The sequence below is a fragment of the Equus caballus genome, chromosome 2 (genome assembly GCF_041296265.1).
Source record: "Equus caballus isolate H_3958 breed thoroughbred chromosome 2, TB-T2T, whole genome shotgun sequence".
Taxonomy (NCBI): Eukaryota; Metazoa; Chordata; class Mammalia; order Perissodactyla; family Equidae; genus Equus; species Equus caballus.
In genome coordinates, this window is record NC_091685.1 from 28,305,903 (window position 1) to 28,319,026 (window position 13,124).

Sequence of the window (13,124 nt, forward strand, 5' to 3'; positions counted from 1 at the left end):
TTAGGCCCTGTGTGAGCGTGCGTGTGTGCGTGCAAGCTCTGCCCTTCCGCCCCTTTGCCACTGTCCCCACTGGCCTAGGTGCCTTCCACACCTTTTCTCTTGGCCTGTAACACTTCTCCCAACCACCTGCTGCCTAGTTAACCCCTGTTCACAACTCACCCAAGACACTGACTACTTAGGAAGCCTCCTTTGACCCCACCCCATCCCCTGACATTCACTCTTATAAACACATTGTACTTTGCCTTCTCCTTCCTTATCACAGTTTCTAACTGTATTTTGATTTATCTGATCATTTGTTTAACGACTTACTTCCTCACCGAACTCTAAGCTCCATGAGGGTCTGAGTCTGTTTTGCTCACCATTGTAGCTGCACCACTGGCAGGCTGCCCTACACATGATTGGTGCTTAATTTTTTATTGAATGAATAAATCTATGAATGAATAAATAGCTACCAGGCACTTTACACACATGACTCACTAATTCCACAATTAACTCATTGAATCCTTACGACTGCCCTGTTGCCCCCATTTTAGAGAAGATGCAGGCGAGGCTCAGAGAGCTAGAAAGTGGTGGAGCCTGGATTCAATCTCAGGTCAATCTGATGCCAAAGCCACTGACCTCTGCGTAGCACCTGCTGCCTCCCAGCACCCAATGGCCACAGTCAGGATTTAAATAGTCACTGGGTGTCAGACCGCACGTCCCAATTTGAGCCTGGAGGTCACTGACTCAGCTGGCACTGAGGCCTTGTTGGCACGACCCACTTGGTGCTCTCTGCCCTTCTAAAGTCTTGGGCTGCTCCCCCTCCCACTCTTTTTTGGCATCCTTCTTTTCCAGAGAGGGAAAAGGACTAGGAATTACAGCCAAGGCAGCCCTTCTGGGAAAAACAATCCTGCAGTGAAAAGAGCCCTGTTCTGAGAGCAGAGAGACCTGGATTTAAGTCCTGGCATGGAGGCTGCCCCTCTGAGGGCCCACAGTGGCGTCACTGTCCCTCTTGGGGCTTCTGTGTCCTCGTTTGGGATTGTGTCTGGGTTGCTGACCCACCTGCCCTCCCTTACTCACTTCCTGATTCCTAGGACCTCAGAAACAGCTCGGGCACACCCCACGGGTCACTTCTCCCCGGAATCTTGGTGATTAATAATAGCTGTGTCTAACTCTACGGTGACCACACAGATCGGGGACTGGCCTGGCCCCCTCAAGATCCTCCCTGGAATGCTAAGGGGTTGGGGGAGGAAAGTCTTTCTCAGGGGACACCAAGCCTGGAAGGGAGAAATACAAGAATGGAAGCCAAAAGATACGGCTTTGAGTCCTAGGAAGTTTCAAATTCCCTGGGGGACCCATGGTAAGTCGTGGAGTTTTCAGTTTTCTCTTCTGCAAAACGAGGACACTATCTGCCTTACAGAGTTGCTCTAGCGAACTAAATGAAGTATCTTCACTAACTGGTGAATCTGTCACATGGATACCCAGCTGCAGCCTTTTATAATCAACAAGACGCACATATACCGACGCATGCATGAATCCTCAACAAACACTCCAGGACAGGAGGCAGACATAACGGCTCCTAGTTTGCAGAAGGACAAACTGAGACCCAGATAAGTTCAGGGAGTTGTCTGAGGTCTCAGTGCGGTGGCGGCTGAACTAAGGTCCAGCTCACCTGACCCTGGCCTTTCAGAACCAGCTTCCAGTCCCAGGAGTCCAGGCCTCGCCCCGGACCAACCCTTTGGCGGCAGGCTGGAGCCTATGACTCACTCTCCCCACCCTACTTTCTGCCCCGCCGGCTACCAGGAGGGAAGGGATAAAACCATTTGCAACTTGAGGGGTGTCCACAGAAAGTTCATGGGCTTGGCCCATTCCTTCCACCAAAAATACTGGTTCTTTGAACTCTAAAGAGAAGAATTCATCTTTTAATACACTTTTTGTGAGTTTTTACACTTTCTTAGGTGAGATTTTTCTACCTTGAATTTAGGAGTTGATTTAGTTTAATCTCCACCTCCACTTCACTTGGTTTGCTCCCCGCTGTTTACTCCGATTGCGGAAGTAGCTCGGGTGGAGCTCCCCGGACCGTACTCTTGAGTACGTCTTTTGCGTAGCTATTTAACTGGCATTCCACTCAGGCCAATGAAATGCCCGGAAGTCCCAGGCGGGTGGGGCAGAGAGCCAATCAGGGTCGTTGGCGGGGTGTGGCTGCGTCCCAGGGCGGGGAATCGCGTAATGGCGGACGCGGGCCGGGCGAGCGCGGCTGGGGGCGTAGCGCGCTGAGGGGGGTCCGGGTGTCGGGCAGCCTGTGAGGCAGCCCGCGGAAACAGGCCCCTTGCCGGGTAGGGTGGCCGGCTGGCCCTTCCGTCGCTGACGGCAACCGCGCGAAACCAGGTGAGCAACAAGTCCCCCACGAGCGGGCCCCACCGTAGGCGACGGGCCTGGCCGGGCAGCCCCTCCCGAGCCGCGCAGGGTCCCGGGGGAGTGGGTGTTGCGGCCGGGCGGAGGCCTGGCGAGCGGTCAGCGCAGGGTGGCGTCTTACTCTGCGCTTCCCTCTCCAGGGAGGAGGTGTCCCGGAGATCCCCTCGGAGACTTGGCGGGGCCCGCGAGTCTGTGAGGCTGTGAAAGTGCCCCAACCTGACTTGGCTCTGCCACCAACTCGTTGTGTGACCTTGGGCAAGTCACTTTCCTCTCTGGACTTTAGTTCCCCCATTGGTAAAATGAAGGTTCTGCAGGCAGATGTGCATGAGTTGGATCCCAGATGTCTGAGATCTTGGGCAAGGTCTTCCCCGGGGACGAGCCTCAGTTTCCATCTCTGGGCCGTGAACGAATTGAGGTGCTCCTTGAGATCCCCGGCCTGCTAAGTTGCAGAGTGTCGGAGGGGAGTGTGTGTGTGTGTGTGTGTGTGTGTGTATATGTACACGTATGGGTGTGTACAGGATGGTACTGCAGAATAAGGAGGAGAGATGGCTAAAGGGGCTCTAGAGGGACCCCAGAGTGTGATGGAGTGAAGTCTGGTTGTCTTGGTTCTCCAGGATCCTACAGCCTCTGAGATGGGCAAGTTTTATGCAGTTCTGCGTAGGATCAGAGAAGAGGAAGATTCCTTGGAGCATGTTGGGGCTATGACTGAAATTTAGGCCCAAAAGAATTCAGGAGGGTTAGGAGGAGGAAAGAGAACATTTATGGCGCCCCTACTATGTGCCAGCCCTGGTTTAGGCATATGGTCTTAATTTTTACAGCCACCCTGGAGAATTTATTTACACGTAAGGAGACTAAGTTTAGAGGAGTTAAGTAACTTGCCCAAGGTCACACAGTAAGGTGCAGAGCTTACCAAAGATACGGTGTTTCCTTTGAGAATCACTAGGCGAGGAGGAAGTCACTGTCCATTTGAAGGAAGTTTGCTTTGTCACAAATGGGGGCAAGGGTCTGGTCCCAGACACTTGATGACTTCTGTCCTGCAATCAGGCTGGGTCTTGATATCTGCATGGTTAGTTGTAAGTACATCCCCTTTGTTCAGTCTGTGAGTTAGAGAGGACCATTTCTAAATTGTGAAAGTCATTTTGAAGTGTTAAAACCTTAGAGCCCGGTTTGAATCCTGACTGGGTGGCCTTTAGAAGTTCGCCAACTATTGGTGTATAGACTTGACTCTTGGTGCAGAGTGGTGCCAGCCCAGTAACTTTCTCCTCCCTGGGAAGGCCAGGTTTTCCTGGGATGGGAGAAATTTCCCATTTGTTAGTTCAGATTTCTTTGGATTCCTAGGGTGAAAGTTTCAATAGCCTGCCTCTGATTAAGGGGAATGTTTCTTTCTTTCTGCACTCTGTTATCTGACTTCTAGATGAGTGAAGATTGTGGACCTGGAGTGGGAGGTAGTTGAGTACTATAAACTGCAGCCCTTAATTTGTCCAAACCTCAAAGCTTTTGGCTAATCAAAATGGTAGGCCCGGCAGTGTGTATTGTTCTCATAAGTTAATGGTAGGGAAGAAAATTGGAAGAGGAAGTTACTGAGAAAGAGGGCGTTTCTTAGCAGTGGAGCCAGTATGTATTTCTTTGTTTGAGATTCTAAAACCAGAAAAGCAGCAACTGAAGGAAGAAGGAAGGAAAGAACTGGGAAACTCTTCTTCCCCTTCCCATATCTTTAAGAGCTGTCCCTGTCTCCTCTGCTTTCACAGAAAAAGTCAATTGTAATTTAGTCAATATTCAGAAATTGTATTCTAGAATGAAATAATTTTAAATCTTACACCCTCTGAGACAAATTTTTTAAAAATCAGAACATTTTACTGAGTACGTTATTTATTGGTGGATGACTCTTTTTGTCAACATAATTACTAATTGCAGTCCCTTTGAACTGTGCTTTAAATTAGTGGATTTCAAGAGGGATTGATTTGGATATTGGATGATGCAGATGTCACCATCACTTGAAAAACACATAATGGTGTGTTCGATATTTGACTCTTGTTGAGTCTTTTTAATGCTTTATTTTGCAGGATTATGTGTGTGTGAATAGTTGTTAAGACATTGAAGTTAGTGCATGTAAAGATCTAGCTTCATTCTCAGTATTATATTTTCTATATAAGGTTTAGTCTTACTTATAAGTGTACCAGTGCACATTACATTGGGGCCCAAACCAAAAGTGTTTCTGAATTTAGAATTTTTTCAGTTTTAGAAAAGGAATATGGCCCATGTACTGTGCGTTATGTGACGTCCCAGAAAAGTCTTGGGCAGCACCTTGTAATCAAACATAGTACTATTTCTGTAGTAAAATGTCAGAATGTTCACACCAAGTGGGATAAATAAACACTATAAATAGCCTCATGTCATTTCACATCAGATTTTGCCATGAAACGAATAATGAAAAACTTGTTTTTTACAGCCTTTTGGATTTTGGAATTGAAGTTAAGGGATTGAGGACCTCTATAGATAAAAACTTACATGATGACAACAACAGTTACAAGGAAAAACACTGTAAACCAAGCTAATTTCAAAGCCATGGGTCCTAAAAACAATATTACATAGAAGGCACTTTTTTTTTGTTTCTTTCGTGTAATGATCTTATTCTAATTAATGTGTGCCAATGTGCATTTTTCCGTATGTACCGAAATTTATCTTTTAATACCATCATTGGTTTCTATTTTAGATGTTTGATGACACCCTGCCCCTCTTTTTTAAAAAGTAATTTATAGGGTCTCGTGCTCGTCCGTTTTTGTATAGCAATTAAGAGAATTGTACCTTCTTCCATAGAATTCATAGAAAGACTAATTGGGTGAGGATCTGTGGATTCATGTTTGCGGAATTTAAAGCTGATGTTCCCTTCAGGGTAGTCTTTAGTGTGACGTCATCACTGCTAGATGGCATTTAGGTAAATTTTATTTTTAATTTATGACAGCTCCACAATTTGCACATCTTGGTAAGGAGTATACTGAAATATATTTAATTTAGAGTATTTTTATTTTGAGCATATGCTATATGAGAAACTTGAGTTTACCAGCCTTATGAGTTTGGGTGATTTTTTTTTAATGGCCAAGGACCTCTAGGAGCAAATTTACAAAAACTCAGTCTACTCTTTGCTTTTCTTGGACACTTCAACTATAAAGTAAGTGGACTGGCATTTGTTCGAGGTTAAAGAATTATTTCTTCTCTTTAGGAGAAGCCTCATGACAGCATGAATTTGAGAGATTCTGGCTTTCAGGACACCACGTAGTCACCTGATTTGAGGGCCTCAATTCATCCTCCTACTTGGGGTGTCTCCACAGTTCCTGAGAATGGTACTTTCACTGTCTAGGAGATAGAAGGGGTGTGGAACTGTGTATCAGCAGTTGCAGGTGGAGTTGGTATATGATTGGATTAGGAAATAGGAACACTTCTTATCCAGACTGCCCAAGTTTCTCCTATTTCATAAGCACTGATAATATTGCAAAAGGATTACAAATTAGTGTACTAACATCCTATTCCAAGTTACTCTGTTTTCACTGTGGATAAGTTCTTGAAGACAAGAACTGTGTCTCATAAATTCTTTTGTATTCTGTAATGGTTAAAGGCCAGGGCATCAAACTTGTCTTGCATCAGAATTTAACATTAAAAAAATATTCATATCTAGCCTGGGAGCTCTCATGTCAGTACACAACCAGGGTTGAGAACTATTGAGATAAGTACATTGTGGGTGCTCAAAATACATGTTGAGTAATTTGCTTTGGTCCTGGTGTGAATTGGGTAGGATGGAAGAGGACCCAGGTTTTTTCATCAAGTGAAGTAGCTTTCCAAGATACCAATAAATCTAACAGTTGGCAGATCTGGACCTGTAGTCAGTTCGTTGCTAGTTACTCTGCCAGCATCACCACCCTGGTTTTGTGACTTAGGCAGGATTAGGTACAGTCTGTGTCAACAGGCAACTGAAAGTTTCATTTACTTCTTGGGTTGTGGCCTTACTGACTAAGATTGATTAGGGTGACAATTGCTAAATTGAGAATAGGTAGAAATGCAAGAATTCTTAGGGATTTGGGTGAGGGAGGTGGGCTGCTGGGTTCTGCTGATGCCAAGGAAGAAATAGAAAGTTGTCATTTGTCTGGGTCTCCAACACATAGCACGATGCATGGAACATAATTGGTGTTCCATACCTTTTTGTTGACTGAAGAAATAAATGGCTCTTTGGAAGGAGGCGTATAAGCTGTGAAATAAGATGCTTCCTACTCATCCTTCAGAACTGAGCTAAGATGTTACCTATTCTCTGACACCTTCTTGGGAAAAAATTGAGTGACTCCTTTGTATGTTTTCCCCTTCATTAAAGCGTTTCTCAAATTGTCAAATCTGATATCAGACAACTTAAAAAACTCTTTCCCCTCTCTGACCATGAGCTCCTTAAGGGCAGGACTGTGTTGTTCATTTTCCTATGGCTGGTGCTCAACACACAATAAAGGCTTAATACATTCTAATAGTGCTTAAATTATGGCCTCTGTCTTCTACTTTGTTCTTGTAGACATCTCCTTCTTCCAATTCATGGTCTTTCCTTTTCAGTTCAGATCAGCAAACATTTATTGAGTGTCTTCTGAAAGGTAGGTCTTTCTTGGGCCTTGGGGTAGGGTTTCTCAGCCTTGGCACTGTTGACGTTTTGGAGTGGATAATTCTGTTAACTCTGGGGGGCTGTCCTGTGCATTGTAGGATGTTTATCAGCATCTCTGGTCTCTACCCACTACCTAGTGGCACCCTCCTCTCGCTAGCTGTGACAACCAAAAGTATCTCCAGATATTCTCAAATGTCCCTTGGGGGGCAAAATTGCCCCCTGCTGAGAACTGTATCAAGGGTTGGGGGGGTGGGGTCATAGAGGGATGTGAGTATAGATGTATTCAGGTGTGTACTCTCCTTTTATTCCTTCTTTCTAGTTGTACAGTCTGTCTCTGGCTTTTGCATAAGAAAGAATTATGAGAGAAATCAAGAGGTAACACTCTTAAAATAGCCCCATTATTTTTATTTTTATTTCTTTGAAGATTTTATTTTTTTCCTTTTTCTCCCCAAAGCCCCCCTGGTACATAGTTGTATATTCTTCGTTGTGGGTTCTTCTAGTTGTGGCATGTGGGACGCCGCCTCAGCGTGGTTTGATGAGCAGTGCCATGTCCGCGCCCAGGACTCGAACCAACGAAACACTGGGCCGCCTGCAGCGGAGCGCACGAACTTAACTACTTGGCCATGGGGCCAGCCCCCTAGCCCCATTATTTTTATTCTATTTAAGTTTTATTTCGTTTGGTTTAAATATATTAGAGCAGTACGGATAGCTGAATTATTTATGCGGATCTATGTAAATTCAGTTACTACCACTGATTAGATGGAGTGAAGAACTACTAGAATATTACTACCTTCCATAAGAGACTGTTTCTCAGGAAAGCTCATAGCTGAAGAGTTGAACACCTAAACAACAACCAGCGATGGTTTTACAGGGAACTTGCCAGGACTTGTCAGGATTCTTCCTTGCTAATTTTGAGCTTCATATCTAAGATGTATTACATATTTTCATGTCCCTGCATAGATACTTTATAACTCTAAAAAACGTGATTAGCTAATTGACATGTTTTTCTAAGCTCAGTATTTTTTGTGATAGGGAGATCGGTTAAGGCAGTGGTCCTTGGTCCCTTTGGACATTCATAAAGTGATGACAGGTTACTAGTAACATTTGAGGACTTCACTCTCCTCTAGCCAACCCTGCACGATATAACATTATAATCATTCATGTCTTAGTCACCATTAAAATGAAGTTGAATGAGTGGTTTTTTTCCTGTTCCATTGAAGTTATGAATGGCACTCTAGAGAATTCAAATGTATAGTTATGAATGGTATCTCAGAATAGTTACCATTTATGCAAATGAAACACACTTCTTAACTTAGAAACCAAACAGAATTGAATTAGAAAAGAGAAGAATAGAAACAAGAATTGTTGAATGCTTGCAGAGGAAATAATGTTCAGATATAGAAGTATCTCAGAAAAATTTGCTCTTCATCATGATTTCTAAACACTAACAAAGAAAAACAGTTTGAGATTGATGGGAGAGGCTGTGAAACTTTGCCTGTGATAGTACTTTTCAAGCTGTTTTTCTTTTCTGGTAAAATATGGAAAAGTCTGAGACATACTCTCTTAGTTGTAAGATTAATTCCAGTTGAACAGAATTACGTTTCTTATTTTTAGACTATAGAAGCCCTTTTGGGAAGAAGCGGTGGTTCAACTCAGTACCAATTTGAGTGCATATGTGTGTATACGCACACATGCATACTTAACACACATATATTTGATATGGCTTATGGTGACATTTAAACTTTGTAATTGACATAGTAAAGTAACAAGAGCAGTTCTTTTACTTTCAAGTATTATGAATTGAGACCTTTTTCTGTCCTGATTATGCTGTTGTTCTAGCAAGTACTCAGTCTAAAGAGCTTTCTCAGATCATATCTTGAGAAATTGTGTTTAACTGTGTAGAAGGAGGTCTTAGGTCATGCCCATTGATGTTCTGTTCCATTCACAGTTGAGAACTATAAGTGAGTCTCCCTTTGTAGAATACTGATAGTCTTTAAAGAATAGTATTCCTGATACCAAAGGCATCTGTGGAATTGTGGGAAGTATAGACCAACTTTGCCCCCGTTTTTACTTCTAAAGCTCCTTTAGCGTTCATTGGGTGATAATTTGTAAAGCACAGTGCTCTCACTTTGATATATACCATTACAGTCAGTCCCTAGTACCTGAGATAAGTTATATTATGTTAGTAGCTACATTTTATAGATAAACAGACTCAGAGAGGTTAAGTAACTACCTTAAAGTTGTTCAGCTAATAAATAGCAGATTTGAGATTGAACCTTGTCTTTTTTTTTCTTTTTTAGATTGGCACCTGAGCTAAAATCTGTTGCCAATCTTTTTTTTTTTTCCTTCTTCTTCTCCCCAAAGCCCCCCAGTACGTAGTTGTATATTCTAGTTGCAGGTCCTTCTAGTTGTGCTGTGTGGGATGCCACCTCAGTGTGGCCTGATGAGCAGTGCCATGTCCACGTCCAGGATCAACTCAGCCACGGGGCTGACCTGAACCCTGTCTTTTTTTTTTTTTTTTTAGGAGGATTAGCCCTGAGCTAACATCTGCCACCAATCCTCCTCTTTTTGCTGAGGAAGACTGGCCCTGAGCTAACATTTGCACCCATCTTCCTCTACTTTATATGTGAGACACCTACCACAGCATGGTTTGCCAAGTGGTGCCATGTCTGCACCCAGGATCTGAACTGACAAACCCCACGCCGCCGAAGCGTAATGTGTGCACGGGCCGGCCCCCCAACCCTGTCTTTTTTTAATGAGATTTTTTTAAAGGTAAAGTTTATACAGTGAAATGCGTAGAAATGCAAGTATGTAATTAGGTGAGTTTTCAAATATGTGTAACACATATGTCAAATGTAAACATATGTGTAAACATATGTCCAATGTAAACATATGTGTAGCCAGCACCCCCATCAAGAGATAGATCTCGTCTGTAACCTTCCAAAGTTCCCTCACATTCCCTTCCAGTCAATCCTCACTGTTTTACAGGCAACCACTGTTCTGATTTCTGTCCTCACGTATTAATTTTGCCTGTTCTTGACGCATGCGGTATGCACTCTTTTGTGTCTGAATTCTTCTGTTCAACATAAAGTTTTTTTTTCTTTTTTCCTTTTTTTCTTTTTTTTTAAGGAAAATCAACCCTGAGCTAACATCTGCCAATCCTCTTTTTGCTGAGGAAGACTGGCCCTGAGCTAACATCTGTGCCCATCTTCCTCCACTTTCTATGTGGGACACCTGCCACAGCATGGCTTGATGAGTGGTGCCATGTCTGCACCCGGAATCTGAACCAGTGGACCCCAGGTGGCCAAAGCATAACGTGCGCGTGCACTTAAAACTGTTGAGTCACTGGGTGGGCCCAACATAAAGTTTTTGAGCTTCTTCCATGTTGATGTGTATATCAGTATGAACACAAGTCTTTTGATGCATATCTAGAGTTCTTTCCAACAAACTGCAGCTCCTAATTTGTTTATTCTTATATCACATCCGTATTTTTTGCTTTGGTATTTGCATGTAATTTACTTCCCTTTTCTAATATCCTGTATTTATTTGTTTTTAAAATCTCTTTGAAATTACAAAAGAAAGACATGCTCATTGCAACAAATCACACAATCAGTGAATAAAGAGTGAAAGGTCCTCAGATTTATTATTTCTGCCACTTTCCAGTTATGAAAATAATGAGTACTTTTTGTAAAAAAAGAAAGAAAGAAAGAAAGAAATTGCCAAATTAAAAAAATATGAAGCAGAGAATAAGAATCACCTATAATCCCACCAGTTAGCATTTTGCTATAATATTTTTCTCTTTCTCTGCACTTTACTATAGCTGAGACCATAGTTTAGGGAATTTTATTCTTCCTTTCTTGTATTAGATTTGTCACATCCTCATTAATCAGTTATTATTTCAGTGTTTATGCTTGTGGCCACCCTAATCTGAGTGTCTCACTGGTAGTGACCTTGGCTGAGTTGGCCTCATCAGGCAACATTTTTGAGTACTTACTGTACACTCTATCACTCCCCTCATTCTTGCATATCCAACACCCAGCATTTCTTGTAGAGTAGGAGGCAGTAGGTTATGGATATAGATTCTGGAGTCAGTCCATCCGGGTTCAAATGTAGGCTTCTCCACTTACTAGCTTTGTATGTAGCCTAGGCCAATGACTCTCTTAGCCTTGGTTTTCTCATTTGTAAAATGGAGACCCATCTAATTTTACTGTAAAATATAGAGCATATCCTTTTTTTTTCTTTAAATTTTGGTGAAGAAGACTGGCCCTGAGCTAATATCTGTTGCCAATCTTCCTCTTTTTGCTTGAGGAAGATTGTCACTGAGCTAACAACCATGCCAGTCTTCCTCTATTTTGTATGTGGGATGCCGCCACAACATGGCTTGATGAGCAGTGTGTTGGTTTGTGCCTGAGATCTGAACCCGTGAACCCTGGGCCACGGAAGTGGAATGTGTGAAGTTAACCACTATGCCACCAGGCCAGCACCTATAGAGCATATCTTAAAGGGAGTTGGGAGGATTAAATGACATCATTACTTAGTCCAGTGCTCAATAAATGTTAACAGTTGTTTTTATAAATTAAGAAATGGTAGAAAAAGGAAAAAAAAAAAGGGGCTGGCCCCGTGGCCAAGTGGTTAAGTTCATGTGCTCTGCTGCAGGCGGCTCAGTGTTTCGTTGGTTCAAATCCTGGGTGCAGACATGGCATTGCTCATCAAACCACGCTGGGGCAGCGTCCCACATGCCACAACTAGAAGGACCCACAATGAAGAATAGACAACTATGTACCTGGGGGCTTTGGGGAGAAAAAAAAAAAAAAGGCATATTTGGTCAGCTATATCATCTACTTAGCCCACAATTCTACTGCTTTTGGGAAAGGGATAAAAATGTCAACTTCAAATTTTAGGGCTATGTTGCCCAAAATTGATAATTTCTCTTAGGAGTTTCTTGTGGAAATGTTACCTATGAATTTATCTAGACTAGATTTGAATTACTTTTTCTTACATTCTGCACTCCCAATCTGAGTAATGAGTTTTATTACTTTATGTACTGGATTGGGTAGTAAACTATTACTTTTGTTTGTTTGTTTGAGGAAGATTAGCCCTGAGCTAATGTCTGCTGCCAATTCTCCTGTTTTTGCTGAGGCAGACTGGCCCTGAGCTGACATCCGTGCTGGTCTTCCTCTACTTTATCTGTGGGATGCCCACCACAGCATGTTTTGACAAGTGGTGTGTATGTCCACACCTAGGATGCGAACCGGGGAACCCCAGGCCACAGAAGCAGAATGTGCGAACTTAACTGCTACGCCACTGGGCTGGCCACAGTAAACTATTACTTTTTATTGATCCTAATAAAAGCAGTGGCTGCTGCCTAGTAAGTGTATACTGTGTGCCAGGCAGTGTGTATATTTCCGTCCTCCCAGCAGTCCTTCAAATTAGTTATTTACAGTGAGAAAAGTGAGGCTCAAAGAAATTAAGTATTGTGCCATGGTCGCACAACTAAGCCTCCTGGGACTAGAATTCAAAACCAAGTTCCCTTCTTCCCTCCCTTTCTTCCCTTTTTTTTTTTTTTTAAAGATTTTTTAATTTTTTTCCTTTTTCTCCCCAATCCCCCTGGTACATAGTTGTATATTTTAGTTGTGGGTCTTTCTAGTTGTGGCGTGTGGGACGCTGCCTCAGCGTGGTTTGATAAGCAGTGCTATGTCCTCGCCCAGGATATGAACCAATGAAATGCTGGGCCGCCTGCAGCAGAGCGCGAGAACTTAACCACTGGGCCACCGGGCTAGCCCCACCCCCTTTCTTCTTTTTTGATGTAAGACTCCTGTCTTTCTGATTCTAAAACTTGGACTTAAAGTTTTTTTTTAATACAGTTTATTATTTCTTTAGATTCTTTCTTTTTTTTTAAGGATTTTATTTTTTTCCTTTTTCTCCCCAAAGCCCCCCGGTACATAGTTGTATATTCTTAGTTGGGGGTCCTTCTAGTTGTGGCATGTGGGACGCTGCCTCAGCGTGGTTTGATGAGCAGTGCTATGTCCACACCCAGGATTTGAACCAAAGAAATACTGGGCCGCCTGCAGCGGAGCGCGCGAACTTAATGACTCGG

At 43.1% G+C, this 13,124-nt stretch overlaps 1 protein-coding gene across 3 annotated transcripts in view; it reads left to right on the forward strand.

The window, feature by feature from the left end:
* The first annotated feature begins 2,019 nt into the window (after positions 1-2,019).
* The window catches only part of WASF2 (WASP family member 2), a 65,243-nt gene continuing 54,138 nt past the window's right edge, over positions 2,020-13,124 (forward strand). Inside the window, exons 1-2 of one of the 3 annotated variants that reach the window (XM_070260649.1) lie at positions 2,144-2,367; positions 10,157-10,327. The gene's annotated coding sequence lies outside the window, so the exon portion shown is untranslated. Of the gene's footprint in view, positions 2,368-10,156; positions 10,328-13,124 lie in introns of all 3 variants that reach the window. The other 2 variants (XM_070260646.1, XM_070260647.1) reach the window with 2 other exon arrangements.